Raw genomic sequence first — 10,237 nt, 5'->3', positions numbered from 1 at the left:
AGGGGGCCCTCTTTTCAGGAAGAAGCCCCTTGGAGGAGGATCAGGCCCCTCACAAGGAGCTGGCTTGCCCGGGGCTTCAAAGGCACAGAGGACACGAGCCGCTGCGGCCAGAAGGAGGGGCAGCAGAAGGGTGCTGACGCCCCACCAGCGGTAGCCCCAGGGCGTCGTGGGTGTAACCGGGCAAGGTCCTGGGCCCCCAGGTGGCCCTCACTGGTCCCCCTGTCCCAGAGAAGAGAAGGAAAGTGGCCCAGAGAGGGGAGGAGCAGCAGGCCCTGCAAACGTCTGCGCGGAGCAGAGTCTGAAGGTCAGGCTGGACCACAGGCCTCAGTGGAGGCCAGCTGCCCAGCCCTGATGCCTACACATGCCACAAATGCCACAGGCCAGATTTTTTTTTTTTAAAGTTGCCTCCCCAGTTGCTCTGGTTGGAGGGCTTGGATCAGACACTCACCAAGCTGAGGTTTTCTTGGGGCGGTGCTACATTTGTGCGAAAAGTGATGGAAACCTGCGGTAGAGATGCTCAAATGGTAATGCACACACAAATGTCCTGGGGTTTGTTGAAATGCACGCCGACTCAGCAGCAACCGAGATTTGCATTCCCAACACCCCTGCGTGAAGCGTGCTGCCTGCCCGGCGAATACACTTGGAGTGACGGGGTTCTAGAAGGTGCTGAGGGAAGACCCACGTCCTAGAATGCGTTGGAAGAATCCCAGTGCTTTGCCCATGAGCCTGAGTGCTGGCCACAGCTCAAACGCTGCCTCATGGGGGGTTTCTGGTACATTCTCTACCTGGGAATTCAAGTTGGCTTATAAAGCATAGAATCATGGCTTTAAACTGTGAGTCCCAGGGTCTTAAATTAGATTGTGGAGATGAGTGTGGGCATCTGTAAATTTACTAAAAACTATTGAATTGTACACTTAAAACTGTTTTGATTTGGGGTTGTGTAAATTATTTCTCAATAAACCTGTTGGTTTTTTTTTTAACGTGTCACATCCAGCGGCCAAATTTGAGATGCTCTGAGCATCAGGAATACTCATAATAACAACTACGATTGTTTGAAACACACTGAATATATAAATAGCCAAGCATCCCTAATGATTAGGAACTAAGCATTTTCTCTGCCCCTTCAGCTGGAACTTCCTTTTAGGAAAACCAAATAGCTCCAGAGGATGAAATACAGCTCTTTTTTTTACAGAAGAATGCCAGCTAATGAAATGGAGAAAGAAATACAGAATTAGAAAGTCACCACTTTGCAAACCCCATGAAAGAATTGGCTCAAGGGCGCCTTGGGGGCTCAGTTGGTGAAGCGTCTGACTTAGGCTGAGGTCTTGATCTCACAGTTCGTGGGTTTGAGTCCCACGTCGCGCTCTGTGCTGACAGCTGGGAGCCTGGAGCCTGTTTGGGATTCCGTGTCTCCCTCTCTCTCGGCCCCTCCCCTGCTTATGCTGTCTCTCTCTCTTGAAAATAAATAAACATTTAAAAAAATTTTTTTAATTTATTTCTGAGAGAGAGAGAGGGAGAGAGAGAGAGCGTGAGCAGGGGAGGGGCCGAGAGAGAGGGAGACTCAGAATCCGAAGCAGATTCCAGGCTCTGAGCTGTCAGCACACGGGGCTCGAACCCACGAACCGTGAGATCACGACCTGAGCCAAAGTTGGATGCTCAACCGACTGAGCCACCCAGGTTCCCCTAAAATATCTTTTAAGTTTAAAAAAATAAAGGACTTAAGGGGTGCCTGGGTAGCTCTGTCAGTTAAGCAGTTGACTTTTTTTTTTAGCATCTGACTCTTGATTTCAGCTCAGGTTTTGATCTCTGGGGCTTGACTTCAAGACCTGCGTTGGGCTCCAGGCCAGGCGTGAAGCCTACTTAAAAAAGAAAAAAAAAAAAAAAAAAAAGACTCGAGACAGAACAAGCACACGCAGTAACTAAATGAAGGGGCCCAGGGTGGAACGGCTCTAACAGATGTTTGGGGGCACCGGGGGGATTTGCGGGCAGACTGGCCGCTAGGTGCTGGGCTCAGCTGGAAAGCCGCCCCTGGAGGTGTCCGCATGGAGTCCCGGAGCCCGGGGTGGGGCCCTTACGCACACAGCCCCCTGCGGGCATGGGTCCTGAGTGGGGGAAGTTTCCCGGCCCAATCTGATCCTGACGCTGCTCACGGGAGAGGCAGGTGGCTCTGGCCACAGGGGCCACGGGAAAGGCGGCCACAAGCCAAAGTGCGCGGGCGCCTCTAGCAGCTGGAAAAGGCGAGGAAGCAGATTCTCCTCCAGAGCCTCCTGAGGCAGCCGGCTCTGCGGACACGGTGATTCTAGCCCGTCAGACCCGCCTCGGGCTTCCGAGCTCCGGACAGCAATGCGCGGTGCTGCCGGCCGCCGATGCACGGTTATTATGGTCCCTGGCGGCCGCTGCAGCCGCCCCAGAAAGGCGTACAGACGCTGTTGGGGACTTCTGTTCGTTTGTTGGGGCATCACAAAGTCACAAGGCCGGGGATCGTCCATATTCTCAGGGGGTGCAGACCACACGGTCCGGGAGTGTGCCCGTGACTCGGGCAAACAACAGCTCCATGGAGGACGCAGACGTGGCCACAGGGAGCAGCCATCATCGGACCTGCCTGAGCTATTCCTTTCGTGCTGGGTTATTCACTTGTTTTATCTGAGAGAGAGAGAGAGAGAGAGAGAGAGAGAGAACTCAAGCAGGATCCACGCTGTTGGCACGGAGCCCGACGCAGGGCTCAAACCCACGACCCTGGGCTCGTGCCCTGAGCTGAAATCAGGAGCTGAACGCCCCACCCGAGTGCCCACCCAGGCGCCCCTGGTTTTCTCACGCTCAGACTCTTCTGTAATAACAAGGTGTTAAAAATCTCGATGTGGGAAAGGGCTCACCGTATCAGGGGTCCTGGGCGGGGAGGGGGAGGGGCAGGAGTCTGCAGGAATCAGCAGCCCCTCCACACTTGGGCCTCTCAGAGGGACCCTCGCCCCCGAGCACTCCCCCGAGGGCCGCTGGTCTCCCGGCTGCCGCCTGCCAGATCCTTCCCATCCACACGCACCCGCTCCGTGGGGCCCGTCTTTAAAACAACACTTCCTTTGGCACCTTGGGGCCTAACTTCCAGAAGGAGTTGTCCTCTCCTCCAGGCTGGCTGCCGGCCCTGCAACCACACTGGCAGAGAGTCCAGGCCCCCATGTGCCGCTGAAGGTGGCCCAAGGACGCTCATGACGCCACGATCGATGGCCTCTGCCCCCCCTGGCTGGACTTCTCAGCAGCTCTGGGCTCTGAAGACCATGCCCTCCCCCCTCAGGGCCTCGCCCCTCCCCCGCCCCTCCGTCCCGGAGCTGCTCGCTTCTATGCGCAGCCTCCTCTCCCCGTAGCTCCCTCTCGCTGCACCTGCGGGCTGGCAGCCACCTGTGGCCCCCGTGGACGAGTGGCAGGCGCCGCACACAGAGGCGCAGGGCTGGGCGGATGGATGCGTCGACCTCAAAAGGTCGCATGTCCACCTTGGAGCCTGTGAACGTGACCTTATTTGGAAAAAGGGTCTTTGCAGATGTGACGAAGGGCCTTGAAGTGATGCTGGAGGAGAGTGGCCCTAAGTCCGAGGACAGGCCCTTCTAAGAGGGAGACCGGCAGACGCACAGGATGAGGCTGCACGGAGACGAGTCGGGCAGCGACGAGCCCAGGGAGGCCTGGGGCCGCCAGGCGCTGGAAGCTCGTCCCCCGAAGCCTCCGGCCCTGCTGGTGACAGACCGGAGAGCCACCGCGTCGCACGGCCACCAGAACCTACCGCAGGGCGACACAGAAGGGCCGTGATGTTCACCACACGCCTTCCCCTTCCTCAGCTTTTCTCTTCCTGGAAATCAGCACCGCCACACACTCGACGGCTCCGTCCTGGGTCTCTGACCTCACTTCACCCCCATCCCCAAGCCCCTGTCTCTGGGACCCGCGTCACAGCCTGGTCCAGCCACTGTCCTCTCCCCCCTGGTCACCAGCGATCACCTCCAGCAACCTATCAGCTTCCGCTCTTGCCTCCCACAAACTATTCTCTTCCAACCAAGATGGTGCCCTTCATACCCCCCCCCCCGAACTTTCCATCACTCCCCATTGCTCTTGGAACAACATGGGGTCCGGGGCCTCCAAGAGGGAGTAAGACATCGTCTCCGAGTCTTCACCCCTTGCAGCACCCTGCCGTGGCCGCCTCGGGGGTGAGGCTAATGTCTTGCCCCTTGATTTTAAACTTGACCATTTGACTTGCCTGTTCCATGATCTATTGTCAGGAGTCACCATTTGGTGGCGCTAAGCTTGTGCCTCCGAGGAGCCCCCACCAGTTTGGTGACAAGACCAGGCCCAGGCAACCTGCTTGGCTGCGGATGGTGAGAAGCCGGTGAAGCAGAGTGGCTCCAGCCAAGCCGATCCCAGAGCTGTCAACCCCCAGCTGCTGCCTTACCAACGGGTGGGCAGGACTCCGTCACCCGAAGTCCTAAGTGGCCCCACAGCATGGCGGTGCCAACGGCTGCCCGGGTCAGCCTCCGAGGCCCACCCTGGTCCCTCTGCCTTCCGCTCCATCTCACTCCTCTTGCCCTCACTGGTGACCATGCTCGCATGTTGGAAGTTTCTGGAAGGTTCTAAGCCTGCCCAGATTTAATTCTCTCCTCAAATCTCAGCTTCCATTTCACCTCCTCCTAACAGCCACCCTGATCACCAGGGAGATCCTCCTAGAGGAACCTTCTAGCACGTGACCTTCCACCACCAAATGTGTTGAATGCACGGGTGGGCGGCACGTTGGGCGCGTCCCCTCGTTGCTGTCTGAAGTCGCACGCTCAAGCTGTAGGGTACCGAGTCCTTTCTTTTCAAAGCAAGTGGCTCTGTCTGCCCAAGCCTCTGCCTCCCTGGGGTGGAAATATGAACACCTCACAGGGTCCTTACAAGAAGCCAGTAAGATCCTTTGTAGATCTGGCAATACCAACTCTGATACATTTCTTTCCTTATCTCAGTGTAATTCCTAAGCCGCGTGTGAGATGAACCAGGCATGAAATGCATGGCAGTTTGCTACAAGGTAGAGATAAATCATAAAGTTCTTTGAAGGTGTAATTTGGTAAAAATAACGCCCATGTAGGTTCATTGCAGGCTCAGCCCTTCTCTGCAGGCTGTGGCGTCGAGTTCGTTTGGGGCAGGGGAAGGGGACGAAATAGCATTGAGGATCCTGGGGTGCAACATCCCTAAATTAGCAAGACCCCTACTCGCTTCTTTTGCAGAAAAACTTTTCTCGCTTATCCTTGATGACAGAGACATTGTTTAAAACGTTCATTAGAACTGCAGGGAAGGTCCCGGACTTTTCCTCCTTTGGGGGGATTAAAAGAAAAATGGAATTTATCAGTAAAGCTGGCTGGCTCTTATCCCTGACCCTTAGACCATAATTCGTGAGGCCCTGGAGGAAGAATCTTTGAACTGGAAGATCCTATTTCTTTCCGAATTCTCATATTAACTTTACGTGAAAGTACTATCCACATAAAGTTAGGTTTTTAAAAAATATTCTATACTACACGAAGATCAAACCAGCATAGAAGAATCAAGGATGGAAAGTCCTTGGGGCATAATGGTCTCGAGAGAGAGGAGAAAAATTAAGGAATGCAGCAGGATCTACAATTTCCGTGGGACCACCCAGGTGCTCGGTCTGGATCAAAGGACATTGCTGGCACCGAGTTGATCCGCGGTCTCGCTGCGCCACCTGGTGGCCGCCGCGCCCGCCCACCTGAGACGGCAGCTCGCAGCAGCGCCACCTAGCGGGAGCGCCCAGCCGCCGCTGAGAGGCCCGGGGAGGGTTCAGGACCCCCCAGGGGCCTGTCCCCAGGTCGCGGTGAGGTTTGACTACCTGCTCCTCCATCCTGACTTCTGCGCTGCCTGGCGGTGCCCCTCAGGGCCCCTGGTGCGCACTTACGCAATGCTTTGAAAATGAGGGCCAGTGTTTTCTGCGTTTTACAAACAGGAAAAGGGGGTCTTGGGGACATAAGGTCACAGCCACCAAGCAGGCTGGCTCCCCGCTGGAGAAGCACGGCCTGTGATCAGACAAGGTAATACCGTCAGGTGCTTGTTACAACCACGCTCTAGGTCAGGTATCTTCACTCCGCCGTTTATGTGCTGTGTGACTGAGCAGGCGCTGCTGACTTCCCTGAGCCTCAGTTTCCTGCCTGCAAAATGCGCATGGACCAGAATATATATGCTCTGTGCCATTCAAAACCAGCATCTCTGGGTGTTTGTTAGAAATCTCGGTCTCTGCCCCTGTCCAGCTGCATCCAGGGCTTCTGGGAGGTGGAGCCCATCATCTGTGCCTTTACGAGCCTGCTGTGTGACTGACACGTGCTTAAGGCTGAAGACCTCTGATTTTCGGGATCACTGAAAAGACTAAATGAGGTAGTGCATGCAAACTCTCTGGCCTGGAATAGATGCTCAACAAAGGATTACTATACTTCTCAAACTTCAGAGAGCTGGCGGAGATTTCTCTTCCCTTCTTTTCTCCTTTTTTTTTTTTTTTGCTATGTTTTTAATTACAAATGTAACATGTGCTGTGAATCATAGAACTACCTCTGACCCGCAGTTCCCCTTTCAGGTGTATATGCAAAAGAACTTGCAGCAGGTACTCAAAAGCCCTCGTACGCTCACGTTTACAGCCGCCGCCGCAAGAGTCAAAGGTGGACACAACCCAGATGCCCATCAGGTAATGAAGGGCTGGCAACGGGGCATCGTCATTCAGCCAGAGACAGGAATGAAGTATGACACATGCCATGCTGTGCATGAACCCCGAAAACATGATGCTAAAAAGCCAGATACATATTGACTCAATTTACTTTTTTAATTTATTTTAATGCTTATTTTTGAGAGAGAGAGAGAGAGAGAGCACAAGCAGGGAGGGGCAGAGAGAGAGGGAGACACAGAATCCAAAGCAGGTTCCGGGCTCTGAGCTGTCAGCACAGAGCCCGACGTGGGGCTTGAACTCACGAACCTTGAGATCGTGGCCTGAGCCTAACTGAGCTACCCAGGCGCCCCATATTGACTTGATTTGTATGAAATATCCAGAATGGGAAAATCCAGAGAGACTGGAAATAGACTGGTGATTGTCCAGGGCTAGCGGGAAGGGGGAAATGGGGGAAAGGCTTTTAATGCGAATGGGTCCTGTGTTCCTTTTTAGGGTGACGGAACGTTCTAGAACTAGATAGTGGTGACGGTTGCACCGCACTGCAAATGTGCAAACCATCATTAAAGAGAAAGTATACATCGTGTGTATTTCACCATAATTAAAAAAAAAATGAGGAGAAACATTGGCTGTAGCAATTTAGAGACGTAATGAGCGATCTTGCTGCCCTGAAGCGGGCAGTCCTAGGAGCTAGAAGATCTTTGACATCATTATTTTTGCTCAAGCAAACCTCTACGCACATTTATTGGATTTGCCTCCTTTTTAAAACTGTAACCCAATGATCTCATACTCAGCTCTCAGGCACCTCCTGACGCACCACACTCCTCTGTCCACGCAAATCATCTCCTAACTGCCGCCCACCGTGCCACTGTCACCCTCGCCAGCGGGCATTGCAGTGTCTTCCGGCACTCGTCACCAGAAAGAGCCCTCATAGACGTTCGCACACACATCTCCTTATGCTCTGGGGTCCCGTCTCTGCAGAGCAGGGGCAGGTAAGTAGGGCCGTGGGGCTGGCTCTTGGGCACTGAGGGCACCTGTGATCAGGTCGTAATCCTGCAGGGCCACGGAACCCACCGGCCCCCCTGTGCAGAGTGACAGAAGCCACTTCCCAGGCCACCCCCGCACGTGCGTGCAGCCCCAGCCCACCACGCGCCGGGTGTGACCAGCACTTAACTGTACACGGACCATACCCAACCCAAGGGCGCGAGGCGACACGGGATTGAAACCTGAATGTGATTCGACAACTGGCGTGGGCGCCCCCCTGACGTGGCCCAGGTTTGGGAGCCTGTGGGCAGGGGGTCCACCGATCCTTTGAGGACGTGATGGGAGCTATCAGTCCCCTCCCCCCCCAGCACGCGTACGTGCAGACACGCACGTGTGCAGACGATTTCAGGGCTTTGGGCACAAAAGCCCGTCGTGTGCCCCCCCATCGCCGAGCCCTGCCTTCGAGTTTCCAGAGTGGCGCAGAACACGCGGCATCGCTGACATTTCCAGCGAAAACACGGGCGTTTTTCTAAATGTTAATGGGTTTCCGTGCCCTCTGCTGGATGCTCGCGGCGTCAGGGCGGCCCTGCGGAGGCTGAGCCGAGCGGCTGGAATTTTCCTCTCATCTTAGAGCCTTTTTTTTTCTTCCCCTCTCTTTCTCTCTCTCCTGCACAACTGGCCCTGCAGTTCTCAATTCAGAATGACTTTCTAGAAGTTGCTGAGGAAGCCCTGGACTTAATACCAAAATCAGCAAGTTTCAGGGAAATTATTTATCTCCCACTTTGGGAATTATTAGTTCTGGATGGAGCCTCTTATTGTATAAGGTTTGCTGAAAATTTATGAGGCTATCTGGGAACCGGGAGCATATTGATTCCCGGTGAGTAAACATTTTAAGCAAATTAAGTGGTGGTAGTAATAATAATAACAATGGCCACTATTTTTCAAGTGTCTGCCGTGTGCCAGGCATTTACTCCCTCCGGTGACGACAGGGGCAGATGTTATTGCCCAAATGTTACAGACGAAGACACGGTGGCTCGGAGAGATGCAATTGCTTGGCCCCAGGCCACACAGCCACTGGCTGCGGAAAGTTCTAAACGGGACGCGCCAGACGGTGCCCCCGGCAGGGCCGGGCCTACGCGGCGTCGGGCCCTGAGCACACGGCTCACCTCGGTCCTCTCACCTCAAAACCACGAGCGGGTTAGGACAGAGACAGCAGGGGCCCGGGATGGACAAAGTAGCAGGGGCCCCTGGGAGGGGAAGTGTGCACTGAGGTCACACAGTCGTGACGCGTGGAGAAAGGACTAGACCCCCGACTCACACATCCTGAAGACAAGCCGATGGTTTTCAACCCGGCAAAATCTGTCCACGTGAAAGGGGACACTGGCCAGGCTCGGGGCGGAGTCGCAGGCCCACTCGCACCAGGCTCACTGGCTCCTTGTGGGAATCAGGACGCGGGGCCGTTTGCACAGGGAACGTTCTCCGCCTGTGTGTCAGTGTCACTCGATGCAGTGTCAGGGCCACCGAGAAAGTCCCCCACACTGCCACCAGGGGGAAGGCCATTCCGCCTCTCCGGGAAGCTCTGCTAGACGAATCCTCTCCCGGCGAGGAGGCACCCGGGGCTGAGATGCAGAGAGGACTCCGTGGCAAGGGCGAGACCCAGGCAGTGGCCACGGGGCCACGGGGGGCCGGTCAAGGCGCCCACATCCAGGTACTGAAGGATGCCGGCGTCCAGGCAGCAGACCAGACGCAGAGTAAAACTCAGCGTCTCTGTTCGGCTGCCTTGGAGACGACGGGAGCCGCAGGGCGAACCAGAGGCTGGGTGGCCAGGAGGCTGGGTCGCACACTCCGGGCCTGGGTAAGGTGTTCAAGCTGTCCTCTGAGCCCCATGGTGGGTAGGGCCTCTTGCTGACTTGTACTGCATTGACTTCCAGAAAAGATTTGAGGCAATTCACAATTCAACAGGTGTACAAGAAAAGGCAAATCATTATCAGTCACTCGGGCAGGGAGCAGGTCCGGGGAGGGTATTTGCTGAGTCCAGCTGAGCTCCCTGGCAGGCAAGGAGAGTGGAAACATGTAGGAGGCATGGCTGTCGTTTTCTGCTTCTAAGGAGCAGTCCGTCTCCCCGGGGCGCCCCCCATCCCGGTTTCCAGGCTGACGCAAGGGAGGGTGAGACCAGAACACCCAACCAGAGATGGATATCACAGCCAGAAGACTCCTCAGACCTCCTTTCCAAGAGGCTCCCCAACCTTCGACGTTCACAGGGAGGTCCGCCTGGGCGATCACCGACCAGTCACCTCCCCACCGAAGACCATCACCCGTACCTTGGGCCTAAGAGGATTTCAGGGTCCCACAAACACGCTTGAAATCCACCCCACAAAATTTTTTTCTGTTAGCTCCTCAGTACGACCAAAAAAATAAAAAAACCCAAAGGTTTAATGAAATACCTACAAAATATAACATGATTGTGACCAATTGCACATCAACTCTTCTGTCGGCCATGAATGTATTTTATTCAATATCTGACACAGGCCTGTTTGAATATAATAGGTAGTATGTTGAAGGTCTAAGGGGCTCAGTGGGTTG

The sequence above is a fragment of the Hyaena hyaena genome, unplaced genomic scaffold (assembly GCF_003009895.1).
Source record: "Hyaena hyaena isolate Hyena2069 unplaced genomic scaffold, ASM300989v1 scaffold_119, whole genome shotgun sequence".
Classification (NCBI taxonomy): Eukaryota; Metazoa; Chordata; class Mammalia; order Carnivora; family Hyaenidae; genus Hyaena; species Hyaena hyaena.
This window is presented reverse-complemented; position numbering follows the sequence as displayed.